At 36.2% G+C, this 19,913-nt stretch overlaps 1 protein-coding gene across 2 annotated transcripts in view; it reads right to left on the bottom strand.

Annotated features, from left to right (window-relative positions):
* AGMO (alkylglycerol monooxygenase) overlaps positions 1-19,913 on the bottom strand; it is a 371,907-nt gene that overhangs the window by 182,301 nt on the left and 169,693 nt on the right. The window lies entirely within an intron of this gene.

The following is a 19,913-nucleotide window of genomic DNA, read 5'->3' as shown; positions in this document are numbered from 1 at the left end:
GCAATCTTTGCCATTAGGATGATCTTATTTAAACAGAATCCCAACTAGTCCTTTACCTATAGATGTTCCTTCTGCCAGTCCATCCTAGAGAAATAATTCAAAGTCAAATGTTTAAAGATGGCTTTTTGTCAATTAAAAGACCCTTCAAAATCTTGTCCCTAACTTCCTAATATTCCCTCTCTTCATTTCTCAAAAAGAATCCTCTATGCCAGGGGCTACAAATTCTAAGGACTGTAGGAAACAGGTAGATATTCTGTACAGCAGACCATGTGGAAGATATTAGGTATGTTATATAATTAATACAGGGTAGTTCAGGAGCCATTTTAACCTTAATTACATCATCCGTTTTTCAGCAAACTTGGCAGGTAACAGATTTTTGTAGTTCCCTTTAATCACCACCTAAAATGATTTGTTAAAGCCTACCAATGACAAAATCAATATGTTATGACACTTTAAGAAACTGCCTCTAGGGTTAAATTCAATTAAGAAAGCATATGAGATCCAGCATCCAGGTGGAATCTGAGCCTCCTCTTGACATAAAGGTGCAATGGACACAACCAATCCAGTGTCCACATAGAAGAGGTGGCATTGGATTGGGAAAAGTGGACATAATGGACAAAGGGTATGGGGAAAGGCAGGAAGAGATGAGAGGTGGAGGCGTCTTCGGGACATGGAGCTGCCCTGGATGGTGCTTCAGAGGTAATCACCGGACATTGTAAATCCTCACAGGGCCTACATGATGGAATAGAGGAGAGTATGGGCCATGATGTGAACCAATGTATATGAGGTGCAGAGGTGCCCAAAGATGTACTTACCAAATCCAATGGATGTGTCATGATGATGGGAACGAGTGTTGTTGGGGGGGGGGAGAGGGGGGGTGGGGGGGTGGGGTTGAATGGGACCTCACATATATATTTTTAATGTAATATTATTACAAAGTCAATAAAAAATTAAAAAATTAAAAAAAAACAAAAAAAAAAAAAGAAAGCATATGAGGAATAAAGCAATAAATTAAAAGATGCACAAATGGTAAAAAACTTACACTATGACATTGACATGACTTTGGCAATAAGTTAGTGGCATGGGATCTAAGAATTGTTATACAAACTTTGGCAATGAAAAAGAAAAGATAATAAGATAGGTGATGCAGATGGATCAAAATCTTGAAGAATTTTGAATGAAGGCTATTGATATATTTATTCATTTATTATTCTCTTTACTTTTCTGATTGTTTGAAAATTTTTATGCTAAAAATTCAAATGAAAGAAATTGCTGTTCTAGCAATATACAATAATGCTCCAATAACCATTTTAAAAAGTTAGTAGGTTCCCCAAGTCTAAAACATGCTTTTGGATTATAACTTTTTAGTTAGTATGGCTTAATCATTTTTTGGCAATTTCTGACTTTAAAACACCCAATTTACAATTGACCTGTGGATGCAAACAGCTGTCACGGTCACACAGCCCTCTGCTTGTGGGGTCCTATTCCTACTTGAAGCGGAAGCCATGGAAATCATGCCAGATAGGAAGGTGGCATCCCTTTGTGGAGAAGATACCACCATCACCACTTCACTGGACCTGTTGCCTACATACCTGAAGGAGACAGAGTCCTTGCCTCCCACCCTGTTCCAGCTTCTAAGGGATTCTCAGTCCCCTTGTGAGATGGGCAAAAATGCTTACATGCAAAAGGATATGTAACATTGTGTGTTAGATGTTAACAAAGGAATTTTTTACTAACCTGGAGTCCTACCTACCAGTTTAAAAGTTATTTCTATAAGAAATGTATTCTGAGTCCCAACCAACAGATCTTATGATTAATTCCCAGAACAGAACTCATTTTTAACTAAGATCTATTTGTATTTTTTAATTTCAGAAGTTCAAAACACTGTAAATACATAGCCCTTTCATCAGACTACATTCAGTGAAGTAAGGCAGACAGGTATTATCCTATAAATACCAGATTAATGACAGGAATTGCGGTGGTAAGTAGCTCTGTATTTTACTGGGTTACTGCATTCATTGCCTTGTACTGGGAAACATATTTATTGGGAAGAATGATGATGAAAAGAGAACAGGAGAGTGGGATTCTTCAGCAGTCAGGACATTGAAATCTGATGCTTTGGTCAGGCTTAGTAGCTCTGGCAGAAACCAGATGGGAAAGGAGAAAACCATTTTTATCCTTGTTTGTCTCTTTGGGCCCTAACGTGTTACAAAAACAAGCAAGAAAACCGGTAGAATGGACAATACAGACCAGCTTCTGCTATCCAGATGCATGTGCAGCCAGATTTAAAGCCACACAAATAGTGAGTGCATTCAGATCTGGAGTCCTGGTGAGGTAAATTATATCTATTTTTAATGTCAAGCTCTTTTCTGCTAAGAAAATCTTTTGCTCCTGCAGGCTAAAACATAGTGATATTGGAATTGAAAATTTTATTTTTTTGTTTGTTTTTTAGTCAAAAGCCAAGTGTAACACAGGCAACCACAGTTAAATTTTCTGGTAGTGCCTCTAGGTACCTTGAAGGTCAAAGAAGACAAACTCAGTTTGGGAGATGATTCATCATTTAGACAGCTCACAGCTCAGTCAGAACCTCTCCTGTAGAAAGTGCTCCGATTCAAAGTCATGGAGAAGCCATTAATAATTAATAAGGGTGGAGCATGAAGACTTATTTATGGCCCAGTTTTGCAAATTTGCCTATTTAGAAGTTCAAATACATATAGCTTTGAACCACTTACTGAAAATATGTTACTATAGAAATAAATGCAGTTATTCTCATTTTCAGAAGTTATTTACTTGTCTTAATTTATAAAATTTAGATGGGTTAATTTAAATCATAGAATTTTAGAACTATATATAAAGAAAGCCTAAAAATAATCTTGTCCAATACCATTTTATAAAAAGGATAAAACAGAGACTCAAAAATGTTACTAGTCCAAGTTTAAGACGTTGAAATAAGTTATAAAGTCTTCTCAATTTCAGCTCAGATATCTTTCAACCATATTGCTATTGAGAGCTATAGCATTTTCCTATCAAATAAAGATAGTTGAAATTTTTAGAACTTTAGTGGAGAAAATAACTAAACTTTTTTAAATTTTATTTTATTTTTTACTACATTGAAATGAATCCAGGTATTTATAATGAACCTAGGACATTCAGCTTGCAAACTGCTGAATAGTTTTGGCACTTCTGGTACTTCTTAGGTCTCTGAAGAAATGCCCTAAATTTGTATCTTATAATTTTGTACTAGGTTTTTAAAAACTGAGGATTATGGATGCTTGAAAAGGCCATGAATAGACTTCAAAAGGTCAGGGATAGCTTCATGTTTTATACCAAATTTTATGAATATATGCCTGTGTATATTTGTCTGAGGAAAACCTGTACCATTTTCGTATGCTTTTCTAAGGGATGCATGAGTTCCAAAAGGTTAAGAACCAGTGTCCTAATCAGCGACCTTTAGATTATTTCCTTTTCCTTTCTTTTATATATTGTGTTTTTGGTTTCCCTATCATTAAAATTGAGTGCTAACTTCTCACACACACTTCAAAAGCAGAAATCTGAAGTTATTTCTGCCTACCCGCTGAAATTAAGCTTTTCAAAGAGACCTACCTTAAATTATTTTAGTCATAATAATATACAAATACTAAAATAACTAGTTTATTATAATAAGTTACACATATTGACTTCCTTCTATCTTAAGCGATTCATTTCTACCTAACAGAAGTGTTCTGGATTCTTTGCAGGACTGGTCACAACCTCCTCATTTTTCTTCCCCAATCTCTGGTGAGAGAGGAGAGAAGAGTTAAATGTAAAAGTAAGAAAATAGGGGCCATGAAACTCTGTTATCATCTCATCGTGTCATTTCCCCTCATCAAAAATAAAATGAACTCAAATGCAATAGCAAACTAAATAAAGACCAAACACTACGGAGTTCAAAACTGTTCACATTCTTCCCCAAGACTGTTTTCCAATGTTTTCTTTCTTCGTCCTTTAGGACATTAACCTCGCAGCTTGGCCTGCGTTGAAAAGGGGACTGTAAGAGTGGAGGATGGCAGATGGGAGAGTTGAATTCTAGTGATCATTGGCAGTACAGGTTTGTATGGGATTCAGTTTTGAAAAAGGAGCCAGGGATGGAAAAACCCATTTCCATATCATCAAGTCACCCAATGAGAATAAAATTTTTTTGGAGAGTTCTTATGACCTGACCCCTTGCCCTGAACTCATATACTGAGTAAGTTGAATGACTTAGAGGCCTAAAATATTAATAACTCCTTATACCTAGCTTACCACCAAGGAATAATTTTGCTATGGAAATTGATAAACTAGGTATTTGAGGCAAATTGATTAATTAAATGATGTCATTGCAATGAGTTCTTTCCAAGATAGTTCTCAAGACTTTTCTGACTACTCTATATAATGTGAAGACTATATTTCTCTAAGTCTTTCCAATTGAAATAGAAAAACCACTTAGAGTCAAACTCTATTAAATAGACCAATAAATACCCTGTCGGAGATCATTTCTTATAAGATTAACTTATTCCATTCTACAAAATCTTTATTTTAAATTTAATTTTTCTGATTGGAAAATATTGATTGGTTAAATTTTTGCAGCTAAATTAAGAATACAGAAGCAATTAGTGAATAACGTGGAGAAGACTTCCTTTCAAAACAAAATTTCAGTTAATTTAAGCCAAAAAAATTTTGTTTGTTTGAATTATTTGGAAAATCACCTCTTCTTACTTCATACTTACTAATGAGGTTAGACAAGAGGCCTTTTAAATCTAATAAGAAAACTCAATTCTGTTGTGTTGTTACATATTAGAAGAATATTGGGAATGTCATGTAATATTTTTATACTACTGTTTTTCCATCTGCAATTGGGTACTAAAAATATTGGAATATATTTTTCAAAGACCATAGGAATATATATAATCTTACTTTCCAGAGTGACATGCATGACACTATAGTTAATTGTAAATTTCTTATCAAATAAGAGATGCTTCATGGTTCTTGCTTAAGCGAAAAATCATAGTATGGAAAATAGGTTCTAAGAAGCAAATATTTTAGAGAATCTTGTTCATAGAAATGTATGTGCAAACAATATGATAAATGCTCAGGAGTGACTGGGTTGGGGTGAGGTGAAATTAAATCTCTGTAGCAGGAAAAATGCCTGCATTCAGATGAGCCTAGGTCAGAGTGACGACATTAACTGTAACTACTCAAGCCTCTTCTGTATAGTATGGATGGCTCATGATTGATGTTCCAGAGGGGCCCATCCCCCCATGGGTCTGGGCATTTGACTGCAGCCAGCACTTATGGGAAATACTAAGCCAGTCCCTAATACATTTATCATCTGATACAAAAATCATTGTCATGTTAGGTTTAACAGAAAAATATGTGCAGTACAGCCAGGAAATGGCAAATCTTTCAGGTAAATTAGTAAGAAAATTCGATGAAAATCCAAACTAAAATTAAGTGGTTTATTATTTATACCACGGTTAATTGTTTTTTTTTTTCCTGGCAACACTTCTATTTATCTATCTAAATATATGTGTCTATGTATATTCATGTGTGTGTATGTGTGTATGTATAAATATTTCTAAGAATCTCTTATTTCCAGATATCTTCACAATTAACTAGAGGCTCAGAAATAACTTACCAAAAAGTAAAGGTTATAAATATTTCTATGGCCTCTCAATAATATATTTCAGTAATTTTAGTTCTCATTTGCAGAAGAAAAAACTGAAAGATATCATTAAGATATCCTTATATCTTAATAATATAAAAATGGGATATACACCAATTTTTATATCATTAAAATAACTATTGTATGTATTAAATATTAAATATTATGCTCAAATGCCAAATGGCTACTATTTTAACTATGAAACTACCAATAAGAATCTTTTATATTAATAGCATAGGAAAAATCTGATTCAGAATAATAAAACCTGTATTTATAAACCCTTAGCAAAACCTCCTATTAAAAGCTACATGTGTAATCAGCAGAGCAAGGAATCTCTTGTAAGCCATTCCATTCATTCTGCAAGTATATATTGAATTTCTATTTTGGATAAGGAATTTTACTAGATTTTAGAGGTAAAAAGAAGTAAAATAGAATAGACACTATCCATAGTAAGCTTCATTTCTTAAACTGAAAATTGAAAGTATTTCACAAAAAAATTTTACACAAAAATTTTTTACACAAAATTTGCCATTTTCATATCAATTGTTTTTATCTTGGGAAGTTTAAGAGAACAGTACAAAACTTATTCAATTTCTGTTGCAAAGTACAAGAGTTTGAATTTATAATATAAATTTGCAATTGAATCTGGAATTATCTAACAAGAAGCAAATTGAGTACCCAATCCAGGTCTCAAATTTAAAACTACCTTTCATAAAGATTTATGGCTTTATTTAACTCCCGATAATGCAACTGTGCAAATAGCCGCACAGGTTGTTTGTTCCTGGGGGATTCTGTAGAAAATTTTCTGTTATTCATAAACTTCTGCAAGGAACTCTATGGAAATCAAAATAACCATGTGGGTTTCCTTTATTCAATAATTATCCATTGTGTGAATATTCTGTGTGAAGCAATATGCTAAGATCTGTTGAACATTCACAGAGTAGAACAATGGAATTTATAATTTAATATCAGGCAGTTTAACTCATTCTTAAAGTAGAATAAGTTACAGTACCATATCTTATTGTTCAAATATATATATTTATACATATATATATATGCCTTTGATAAAATCTATAGTAATTCCTATTTAAAGTTTTAGAGAAGAGGAAAAAGTCATGAACACTAAATTAATACATTGAACAGTTTCACTTGTTCTGAATTAAATGACCTTAAGACTCATTTAAAAACTCATTGTTAGAAATGTAATCAGCCTGAACATTTATGGATAAATTTATATTGTAAAGCATTTGGTGATGAAATATAAAAATAAAATCTTAATTACATCCCCCACTAGTTCTGCTGTGTTAATTCAAGAGAACACACTCAAGTATTTAGACAGATGGCAGTGGTGGCCATATTAGCCTTCTGATTTCTCTACAGGGAAGCAAGAGAAAGCAGAGCTCTTAGGATATGTGCTTGTCTGCCTAGTTTCACACTTTGAAATCTTCAACAAATGCTGATTTATTCACAGCCATATGTTTTCCTATCTGATTAGGCAGTTTTCTACTTCAGTAGGCATGTAATATGGAGGTAGCTAAATCCCCACACTAAGGAGTGAAAAAAAATATTTATAGTTTGGAAATAAAACAATCTGGAGGAATCGGGACTGTTGGGATCATAAAGAGCTTCATAGGGAGTAAATTTCTGATGAATCCATGCCACAAGGTTAAAGAGTTAAAAGCCTAGTTTTAATGAAGAATTGGACTAGGCTGTGTTTATACAATAAACAACAGATTTAAAAGATTGTATTTATAATAAATTATCTTGAAGCCTGATTATTGTCACTTATTGTTGTACTATTCCTCAGTCAAGAGAGATCAAGAGCTGGAACTACTGAGCATTTTATTTGACTTAATTTCAGCTTACATTTTGGAAAACATTTTTAACTTCTTTTTGGGAAAATGAAAGCAAGTAACTGCTGAATGTGTTTCAACAAAGGGAGATGGATTCCAAGTAATTTTTTCCTTAACACCAATTAAATTCAAGGAAAACGTGAAAAATTCATATGCATAAATACATAAAATATTATACTTGTGAGACCCCATTTTATATTTACCAGTTTGGGCATCCAGTAAGAATGGGAACTGTTTTAGTAGTAGTACCACTATGGTAAAAAAGATAGCTGAAAAACCGAGAAGTTGAACAGCCTATGTTCAAAAACCCAATCCAGATTGTCTTATGTTACATGATACATCCTTTAGACTCATTTTGAAACTCAACACATTGCGATTGTCATAATGATCACATTTTCATATCCAGAAGTGACCTCTACATTCATTAGTCAACAAATGTTAATAGATTCCCCACCATGCATAGGCATTGTTAAACCATTCAACACTTTCGTGAATAAAGCAGATAAGAATCAGCATTTCAGAGCTTCCAATCTCATGTTATATGTCAGATATCCTTACTGACATCCATTGTAAATTTTGCTTGTAAAAATATATTTTCACATAAAATTTTTAAAGTTAAATGTTATAGAATAAATCCTCAATCAGTAGATTAGAATATATAAGTAGCTATGTATGTTAAATTCACTTTTCTGTCATATCTATTTGCATACTTACCTTCACTAAGGACAGTCCATTTTATTATAGTATATCCTTTTCCTTTGGATTTTCTGTTTTGTATCAATACCTCCTCCCTGATCCAAATGTTTTTATTTAATCATTTTCTTCTTGTGTCCTTCTCTGCCCCTGTCTAATACACACACACATTGTAGAGAATCTAGTTCACACAACTGATTTGTTTAGAAATTAAAAGGATGTTTTCTTATGGCCATCCAGATTCTAAACAACAGGAAAACAAAGAAGAATGAAAGATAGTCCTTGTCCTCAAGAAGTTTGTTGTCACCTTCTATATCAATGGCATCATTACTTCAGTTTTCAATCCAGTCTCTTGAGACATTTGTTCAAAATGCAGTTTCCTAAGCCCACCCAGCAGAGATTCACTTCTATAGGACTTGGAATATGACCATCATTCTATATTTTAAGCAAATGCCTAGATAATTCTGTTGCACTGAGATGATCACAACAGTTATACTTGCTTCTATTCTAGCTCTGACTTTATGTCCCATGGTGGTTTGGAGTTGTATGTGCCCTCAGAAAAACATATTTTTAAATTCAGCCCATTCCTGTGGGTGTGAACCCATTGTAAATAGGAGCTTTTGATGAGTTTACTTCAGTTAATGTGTGCCCTAACCCAATCAGGATGGGATTAAGCCTATTACTGTAGTCCTTTATAAATAGAATGAAATTCAATGAGAGAAAGCCACGGAACAAGAAACTGAATTTCAATGGAACCCAGAAGAGAAAAGAGAGGCCAGGAGAAGCTACCATTGTGCATTGTCATGTGACAGAGGAATTAAGGACCAAGGTTCACAAACATCCAGACTCAGAAAGCCAGTCTTCATGAAGAAAGTATCATCTTGATGATGCCTTGATTTGGACTTTTAGCTAGTCTCAAAACTGTGAGGTTTTGACAATTCCCATTGTCGGAAGTGAACTTGGCCCAGTGGTTAGGGCATCCGTCTACCATATGGGAGGTCCGGGGTTCAAACCCCGGACGTCCTTGACCTGTGTGGAGCTGGCCCATGTGCAGTGCTGATGCATGCAAGAAGTGCCATGCCACGTAGGGTGTCCCCCACGTAGGGGAGCCCCACACGCAAGGAGTGTGCCCGGTAGGGAGAGCCGCCCAGCTCAAAAGAAAGTACAATCTGCCTAAGAATGGCGCCACCCACACGGAGAGCTGACACAACAAGATGACACAAAAAAAGAAACACAGATTCCCATGTCGCTGACAACAACAGAAGCGGACAAAGAAGAAGACACAGCAAATCGACACAGAGAACAAGACAACCAGGGTGGGTTGGCGGATGGGGGGCAGGGAGCAGGGGGAAAGGGGAGAGAAATAAATAAATAAATCTTAAAATAATAATAATAATAAATAAATTCCCATTGTTTACATCAACCCTTTGCATGTATTTCCTTGATTAGCCAAAGAAAATAAAACATCTCAATTTTAATATGTAGTCTTACTGTAGGATGAATTATGTACTCAAGACAAAAACACATTCTTATTCTTAACTGATTCCTGTGGATGAAAGCCAACTGTAAATAGTACACTTTATAGATATTATTTTCAATTAAGGTGTGACCAGCCAAATCAGGTTGGGCTTTAAACTCGATTCCTACAGTACTTTATAAACAGAATAAAATTCAGACATAGAGAGAAAAATGTACATGGAGAAGCTGAAAGACAGTAAAACCCTAAACAGAAAGAAGACATTGGTATGTGCATTGACATATGATGGAAAAGCCAAGGAACCCCAACATGCCAGTCAGTCAGAAGATATCAAACCTGGGAGGAAGCAAACTTTCTAGTCTCTGAAACAAGAACCAATAAATTCCTGTTGGTAAGCCAACCCATTGTATGGCATTTGCCTTAGAATCCAGGAAACAAAGCCTTTTGGCTTACTCATAGTAATTACCAATCGTTGAAAGCATACTGTGTTCTAGACTATGTACTTTGTATATGTACTTTCATTAATCCTTGTAACATTCTTTATGGGGTAGGTATTATTACCTTTAATTAATGAATTAAGAAACAAGGTCAGAGAGTTTAAGCTGACTAAATATTCATACACATTCATTCAACAAATATTTCTTAAACTCTTACTATGTAAGTACTGCTGTAGGTTCTGGGGACACACTAGGGAACAAGGCAGAGAAAATTCTAATAAAGGTGTGATAGAATAGAGTTCTACATAAAGTTCTACAAAAACTAAGTTCCTAACCATTATGCAATACTACTGCCTTATTCCTGAAGCATCCAGTTGTGGTAGGTAGATCCCCAACTTCTCCCAGGTGTCCTAGTACTTCATATTTTTATCCTTTCAGATCAACCATTATTAATTAGGGATCTAAAAATTTTTAAGGATTCATAAATGAGCTTCAGGAAGCACAAGAAAACTTGTGACATTTTGCAATTGTATCTCTTTGGGGAAAAAGTCACTAGAATCTGAAAGATTCTTGAGGGGCCTGTGATTCTTGAAATCTTGTCTGAAGGGTGCTAATTCAGATCAGAATACTGGAAAAGCCTTTTTTCCTGGTTCATGGTAGCTGCTCAAGGAGTATTTTATTAAATATATGAATTTCAAAGGGGGTTTTTGTGCATATCTAATACATTTTGTAAGCCCTACAGATATACATGTAAATAAGCAGGGCGCAGGGGGAGGGGAAGTTGAATGACCTGAAAAGTAACTGTAGAATAAAAGAAAATATCATCTCTAGAGAAAACATCTATGGACTTAAAGATGGACTAAAAGAAAGAGCATGGTGCCAAAGGTGACACCAAGATTTGATTGTGATGATGACTTTACAACTAAAGGGAAGCTAAGAAGAAAAGCAGTTGGTATGAAGTGTGTGAAGACTTAATAAGGTTTTAGACATGTTGCCTAATGATGTTGTTAAAAAGTTTCTATCACTGTGGTGAGAAATTGGAAACACTGATCTTAAATCTGTAAGAGAGTTTGGTATTAAAGCTGGAGACTCAATAAGCAGTTACTTACAACAATTTAATGCAAATTAAATTCTAAAGAAGAAAGACTATTGGGCAAAGAAAATAGGATTGGAACCAGAAATTCAGGGAAGAATAAAAGGGATAAGGAGAAGTGTTATGAAATGGCCTGACTCATTTCATGAAATTTGGTTTGTCAGAGTTTTAGTATGTTAAGGACTGTCAATGCAAAAATTCTAGAAACGAGTAGAAGCTGATAGTTCCAAGGCTGTGAAAATATCCAGATCAAGACATCATCAGAGATGTTGTCTCATCACATTGCACCTAAGAGTGATCAGGCACATGGCAGTTGATGCTTTCATCTTGGAGCTCGGCTGTGTGACCAGGCACAAAACAGGGCATAATGGAGTCTCACTCATTGCGCCCCTCTCCTCCAGTCCTGCCTCTTTCAGCTTAGAGCTGCTCTGTGGGCTTAGTTTTTGGGGGGCTTCATGGCTTCAGCTTCCAGCCTCTCTCTCAGCCTCTCAAGGTTTCTCTGTCTTTCTGTAGCTGTAGGTGATCCTGGAGTCCTCTCTCACAAGGCAGGGTAAAATGGCAGCTCTCTTTCCTGTGTGTCTCTTCATTTTTCTCTCATTTATGTACGACTCCAGGAAGAGGGCTGAGACCCATCATGTCTCACCAAAGTGCTCCAATTAAAGGCCCCCAACTGAATTCAATCTATTCAAAGCTTCCTACAATCTAATCAAAGATCTTGAAGGGACCTAATCATAAGCGTGCTAATCAAAACATCCCTTAACTGAATATAATCAAAAGATCCTACCACACATAATAGGTTTACAGGCACAGGAATAGTTTCACTTAAGTACATAATTTTCTGGGATTCACAAAAGACTCAAACCAGGACAGTTAGGTTAGACATTATTGAAATAAATTCTTAATACTGACTTGAAGAAAAGAAGCATGAGGTTTAATTTTTGTAAAAATAGTTATTTTTTAAAAGGATCTATTTGGAAGCATGACTTGCTTCTTTTCTAAACTTCTCCTAAAATTCTAAGAAATGTATATGATTATTACTCTCAAAAACTTACATTATGGGAAAGACACAAAAATGTATATAAACAACAGTGTGCTTATTACTACTTATCTCTAACAAATATTAATAATGGGTATTTAATATTAATTTTATTTAAACACCATATTTGCATTTATTAAAATTATGTACATACATGCATACTCACACTCAGAATTTTTTGGCTATCAGGGGATACAGAGAATGATGAGAGAAACAGAGTTAAACAAAAAATACAATATTATGGTAGTAGAATTAAAATTCACTAATATTCACTGACTGCTTCCCATATGCAGGATCTAATGTGTTATACATGTTATCTCATTTATGCCTCCCAACAAAACTCATGCTCCAGTCATTAAATACCCATGTGGAAATAGAATAAACACGTTATTGGGATACTCTAAATAAGAGTGCACTAAACTGACTATAAGATGAAAAAGACATTACAGAGTTAGTAGCACTTTAGTTTTTAGTTGTACCTTTTTTTTTTTTTTTTTCAGTACCAGAGCCAGGGATTGAAACTGGGACCTCATATTTGATGATAGGCTTATTAATGAAGGGAGAGCAGTAGAAATTGAAAGATTAAGAAAAATTAAAGAGAGATTTATGAGGAAAACTCAACATGTATATAATAAATGCTTTAAAAAAGTGAAAGAATGTGCTGTTAACAATTATGTCAGAACAATAAGCTTACACTGGGGTTATTCCAGGCAAACCAGATGTATGGATATTCTAGGCCTATGAGGTATAAAATCAATGAACAGAATTTCAAAAGAGGAAAGGAAAAAGAACTGTTTACCAGTCAATGATGAGTCATAAATCCACTACTTATTAGTTACAATAACATTAGACAAGTTATTATATACTTCAGACTTATTGTAACAAGGAAACAATAAGGCTGTAGGATGATTAAATAAGTGAATGCATGTAAAATTGCATTTAAAATATATAGCATAGTGACAAACACAGGACCTGAACTATATAGGTATTTACTCTTTTTTTTTTTAAGAAAAAGGGAAGCAGGTGCTCAACCACTGAGCTATGCCCACTCCTCATATTTACTTTATTTTTTTAAGATTTATTTATTTATTTTCCACCCCAACCCCACCCCGGTTGTCTGTTTCTGTGTCTATTTGCTTCATCTTCTTTGTCTGCTTCTGTTGTCATCAGTGGCATGGGAATTTGTGTTTCTTTTCATTGTGTCACCTTGCTGTCAGCTCTCCCTGTGTTCGGGTGCCATTCCTGGGCAGCTCTCCTTATGGGGCGCACTCCTTGCACGTGGGGCACCCCCACAGCAGGGGACACCCCTGCGTGGCAGGGCACTCCTTGCGCGCATCAGCACTGCACATGCGCCAGCTCCACACGGGTCAAGGAGGCCTGGGGTTTGAACCGTGGACCTCCCATGTGGTAGACGGATGCCCTAACCACTGGGCCAAGTCCGCTGCCCCATATTTACTCTTAAAAGTGGAAATACTTCATGGAGAAGGGGGAATTTGAATTGGGCCTTGAAGAATATATGGATGAGTAATGCGTGAAAAGTTTAAGGAGAGACTTGGTAATGATTAGAGTTTGGATGTATTTGGGAATCGAAAATGGTTTAGTTTGAATTGCACAGAACTGAAAGTAATGGGATACAGAACAAGAGAGCTACTGAGGCAGAGCATAAGGAACATGAAATGCAAGAAATTTAGAATTCACTCAGTAAACATATCATCAGTGAATATTCAGTGTGAGTGTTCTCTGAGAAGGGGATAGTAAATATGGGCAAAGGCTCCACGCCTATTATGTATACGAAGGATTACAACTGTACGCTATCCTAACCAATGGCCTTAACTCCTTTCCATTGTGCCATATTGAATCTTTACGCAACCTGCTGCTTTCCGCCTTGATATACCGAGACATTATTAGATAAATACATTGTTTGAAGAGGGAGCATGGTGGGATGAGTAAGGACCAAAAACTCAGCTCTGAAGCCAGTTGTTTTACCTTGGAGAAATCAAGAATCCTTAGATTTAAAAGGGGATAGTGTTTGCTTAGGGTTTGGTGAATATAAAAATTCCAGTTTCCTGAAACTGTATCTATTAAACTTCTGGGATGCTTTCCTGCTGCCACATACTTCAACATGTACCCTTAAAACAAAAACCCTTTAACTAAAATAACTTGAACTTATACTTGTTCTTTGCAACTTGTAAATGTTTAATAAATCTTAAGTGAATTAAATTATTTTTGTGGAGATTAAAGGAAAAATTTTGGCTTGGCACATAGAGCAGGCTTCACATGGTGGTTATTTTATTATAACATTAAGACCAGAAATGAGCAATACACAGGGAAACTCATAGTGTAATGGATGAAAATGCAAGGAATATGGAGACTTACTATTTGGTGCAAACCTCAGCTTTGTCACTTACTAATTGTGTGACCCAAGGCAAGTTAATATATTTAAATGAAGGTAATAATGAGACATATTTAAAGATTTAATGAGGAAATGTTTGTGAAAGTACTTAGAATACTTCCTGGAAAACAGTAAGTGTTGGATATATATGTTAAACAAATAAAATAAACAGGCAAATAAATAAATACAAATGACATCTTGTCGAATTTCCCTTGGGACATGTCAGACCAATTATAACTATCACTAACTGAGAATTGTTGACTTAAGTGATGAATGTACAACTCTGTGATTATAACAAATACTATTGATTATATATTTTAGATGGCTTGTATGCTTTATGAGTATGTATCAATAAAATTGATTTAAAAATAAAAAAAGTAAGGATACTTGGCACAGGATGACTGTAACTGCTTATTCTTCTATATTTCAATCCCCCTTTTTAATATCCTTCAAGGTCAGCTACTTTTGCTTTATCCAGAATATTAAGTCTCATTGTTCAAGCCTTTATTATCGTTTTGGTTTTCTAATGGCTGCCCAGACAATATATCAGAAACAGGTTGGCTTTACATTGGGATTTATTAGCTTGTAAACTTACAGTTCTGAGACTGAGAAGAACACTACTAAGTAGATTAAGTGCTACTTTATCTGCTTCTCACCAAATCAAGGCATCTCTAATCTCTCTCCCTGAAGACATGGCCACAGGCGATCATGTGCTCTGGTCACATGGCAGGGCACAATAGTGGCATTTGCTGGTCTCTGTCTTCTCCTCCAGGCTCCATTGCTTTCAGCTTTGGTTGATCCTTCTTTGCTTTTTCTCTCATCGGTTCCATTGGTTTCAGATTCTTGCTTTCGTGGCTTTCTTTCTCAGTTTCTGTGGGCTCTTCTTTGAACTCCTGGGTCTTTCTTTCTGTCCATGGCCCCCATTATCAATATTCATCTTGTTTATAAAGGACTCAGTAAAAGGATTAAGACCACAATGTGTCACACCCTCCTGAAGTAATCTAATCAAAGGCCTTAACTGAAGTAATTTAACCAAAAGTTCCCACCGAAAATAGTTTCACACTCACAGGAATGGATTAGCTCTAAGGACATGATCTTTTCTGGGGTATAAAAAGTCTCAAATACTTGTAGCAGTTTGGTATGGTTATGAATTCCAAAAATAGATACTGGATTATGTTTGTAATCTGGTCTGTACCTGGGCATGATTGAGTTATGATTAGGGCTTTGATTGGGCCACATCATTAGGGCATTGAGTCCCTGCCCCTTGGTGGGTGGGGACTCACAGATAAAAGGTATGGCAAAGGATAGAGTTGAGGGTTCTTAATGTTGGAGTTCAGATGTTGGAGTTTGATGCTGAAGTCTTAAGCTGGCACCCCAAGAAGTAAGCACAAGAGGAAAGAGAGGCAATTCCCAGGAAGAAATGAACCTTGAACCCAGAGAGAAGCAAGACACTGGAGGGGAGGAACCCAGGAAGCCTGAACCCCTGTAGACGATAGCAGCCATCTTACTCCAACATGTGAAAATAGACTTTGATGAGGGAAGTAACTTATAGTTTATGGCCTGATATCCGTAAGCTCCTACCCCAAATAAATACCCTTTATAAAAACCACCCTTTTGGATGACTAATACACTACTACAAGTATTTTTTTTTGTCCTTTTTATTATCTGCAAGTCTAAGGATGAAATAGATACCCAATAAATGGCTGTGAGGCATAATAATAGTAATATTAAGAAAGATGTACTGTGCCTGGCAAGTTTTCATAATTATTGTACATTGATTAGACTGATAAGATTCTTATCTCCCAACTGATTGACCCCATAATAAAATTTTCTTCTTAAAATCCTGGTGTCACACTTTTGGATTCTGTGTGCATCAGGCATTGAGCCCATTGCTCAGTAACAATTATTTGGCAACCTAGATGGAACTGTGAGGTCTCAGGTACAACTGCCTGAGGCTCTGCAGTTCCCATAGGGAGCAAAACCTTCCTCACTAACCACAAGTAGTGCCACCCAGAAGAGTTTGTTTGGAGGTTCATTTATTGGGGTCTGTATTACCCTGGCCCAGTGCTCCAAGGTCTCTGTGTTACATTTCAATTTTGAGGAAAGAAATTGCTCTGGCAACTGATATCCCCTGACTGAATAACCTCATATGCATACCTATTCTCATTTGTCTGTGTCCCATAGGATGTGGGTTCAAGTTCCTCTCTTTAGGGTAAGATCTGCCAAGAGTAAAAGAAAATATAGGAAAACTGAGTTATGAAATGTATTCATAAGGATCTGGATTAATGGGTTAAAAATATTATCTGTGAATTGGAAATTTCCATTTAGTGTGGTTTAAAGTAAAGGTTATATTCTGGCTGTGAGCAATCGAGACTCACTGCCAGTGGGCATGGGTTGGGGCAGTTAAACACTATTAGAACACCTACCACCTTTTAATGAGAAGCCTTAGCTTCCAAAGAAAAAGTCCCCCATGTTAAGATAAGGTGGTCACAGATAGGCAAGATTGATAATAGATCACATGCTATCCTCAAGACAATTTCTGTACAAATAGGGACAGCTGGTCACAGGTCAGACAAGTAGAGCCCAGGTTGTTTGTCAGGTAAAAGAAGTATTCTATATAAGGCACAAAACACTAGTCCAAACATCTGAAACATCCCCTTAGGGCAGGGATTCTGAATAAGGAGTCTGTGAGTTTGAATTGAAATTCAAAAAAGCATTATTCTTGGGGGGACATGTTGGTGTGGGTGTGTATATTTATTAAATAATAGACAATATAGTATGGACTTACTAAGGGGTCTATATTTTCTACCTGACTGGCAGAGGTTCATGGAACAAAAAATGGTTAAGAACTCCTGCCTTAGGGTATAAGGATTTTATATTGTTCACAAGCTGAATTATCACCATGGGTAATGCTACTAGCATACTTGACTACGGTCCTCTGGGAAAAATGTCCAGAGAAAGTATTTTTAAATGAACAATATCCTTCAATTAGATTTGTTTTGCAAAAGGGAAGAGAAATGGGGTGAGATCCCATATGTTCAATCTTTTATGTCTTTATATCAAAATAAGAACTTGCAGAGGATTGTGGGAAAATGGTGATGGGACTAACAACCAGAGTTGAATGTTCTCACAAAAACAATGGAGAAAGAGTCAAAAATGGTCCGAAGGACCTGCTTGTTGGTCAGCAGACCAGGATAGTACTACACAACCCCAGGAGGGTGAGGGACAGAGAGAAGAAGAAGCCAAATGATAAACATGAGTTACGAAGCCCCCATGGTGGCTGGGAAGGGCTCTCCTCCCCCACTCCCATGATATTAAACTGGGGTAAACATCTGGCTCACTGCAGTCAACTGAGAGGGGAATAGACATCTTCTTCCCTGTCAGCTGTTTCAAGAGAAAAGGGAAGAGAGGTCAGGGTGTTTTCCTTAAGTGAATTCGGCAGAGCCCACTTTGAATCTCTGATATGGAGATTTAACACAACTACACAAGAAAGCAGAGACTGACACACTTTGATGGAAAGATGCGCTGATGATCACCATCTGCTGGCCAGTCTGGAAATTGCATGGACAAAAACTGCTCTCTATATCCAACCCTTGGGAGAAAATCTGTGCCCCATTAGTGAGTCCTTGGACTGAGTTAGAAAATGTAAGCTGGGCAATTTTAAAGACTGGCAATAAGCTGAACCAAATATCAAAGAAGAACTGTGATTTAAAAAAAAAAATAGGCAAGAGAGAGAAATTGGCCATCATAAGAAATTTAACATATCCAGATGCCTAGATATCAACAAAAATATAATCCATACTAGAAAACAGGAAGAGATGGCCCAGCCAAAAGGAAAAAACAAATATCCTGAAGAAATACAGGATTTAAGACAATTAATCAGTGATAATCACATAACTCTCCTATGTCACTTTAAAAAATTGAAAGAAAACATGACTAAAGAGATAAAAGAAATTAAGAACACACTGGGAGAGCATAAAGAACAATTTGAAAACCTGCAGAAAAAGGTAACAGACCTTATATGATATAATGGATGAAATTGAAAATACATTAGAGGCTCATAAGAGCAGATTTGAATTGCTTGAAGACAGAATTAGTGATTTTGGAGACAGAACATCTGAACTGAAAAAGACAGAAGAACAGAAAGAGAAGAACATGGGAAAAATGGAGCAGAGTCTCAGGGAATTGAATGACAATGCAAAATGCACAAATATTTGCATTATTGGTGTCCCAGAGGAGAAAAGAATGGAAAAGGGGCAGAATGAATATTTGAGGAAATAATGATCAAAAACTTCCCAATCCTTATGAAGGACATAAATATCAATATCCAAGGACAATGCACCCCAAACAGAATAAATCTGAATAGACCTACAGCGAGGCACCTACTATTCAGAATGACAAATATTAGAGATAAAGAGAGAATTCTGAAAGCAGCAAGAGAAAAGCAAAGCATCACATACAAGGGAAAGTTGATAACATTAAGTGCCGACCTCTCGTCAGAAACCATGAGGAGAGAAGAAAGGGGTATGATGTATTTAAGGTACTGAAACTGCCAGCCAAGAATTCTGTATCTGGTAAAGCTGTCCTTCAAAAATGGGGATCAAATCAAAGCCTTTACAGACAAACAAAAACTGATAGAATATCTTACCAAAAGGCCTGATTTACAAGAGCTGCTAAAGGCAGTGCTGCAGCCTGAAAGGAAAAAATAAGGGCAAGAGATTTGGAGAAGAGTTTAGATATGAAGATTATTAGGAAGGATAAACTAAAGGATAAGAAGACAGACAATATAATGATATGACAACAGAGAGCCAAAGGACAAAATGGATGAAGTAAGTAATGCCTTTACAGCAATAACACTGAATGTTAATGGATTGAACAACCCAATCAAAAAACAGACTGAAAGAATAGATAAAAAGTATGAGCCATCTATATGTTGTCTACAAGAAATCCACCGCAGACATAAGGACACAACCAGGTTAAAAGTGAAAGGTAGAATATCAGTAAGTCCACTCTAATCCATACTCTAGTCCTCCATCCTGTGTACTCTGGGATGGTTATGTCTACTCCACCTCTATATCGAGATGGGGTTAGATTCCACAAGGATGATGGATGCAATTCTCCTGCTTGCAGCTGTAGGCACTCTTGGCTTCCTGGTGTGGTGGTTGACCTTCTTTGCCTCCCTGTTAGCTGGCTGGGGTAAGTCCAATAAACCAGAGGGTAGGAGTTGCAAGTCTGCTGAGGCTCAGGGCCTA

The sequence above is a fragment of the Dasypus novemcinctus genome, chromosome 5, assembly GCF_030445035.2.
Source record: "Dasypus novemcinctus isolate mDasNov1 chromosome 5, mDasNov1.1.hap2, whole genome shotgun sequence".
Taxonomy (NCBI): Eukaryota; Metazoa; Chordata; class Mammalia; order Cingulata; family Dasypodidae; genus Dasypus; species Dasypus novemcinctus.
This window is presented reverse-complemented; position numbering and strand designations above follow the sequence as displayed.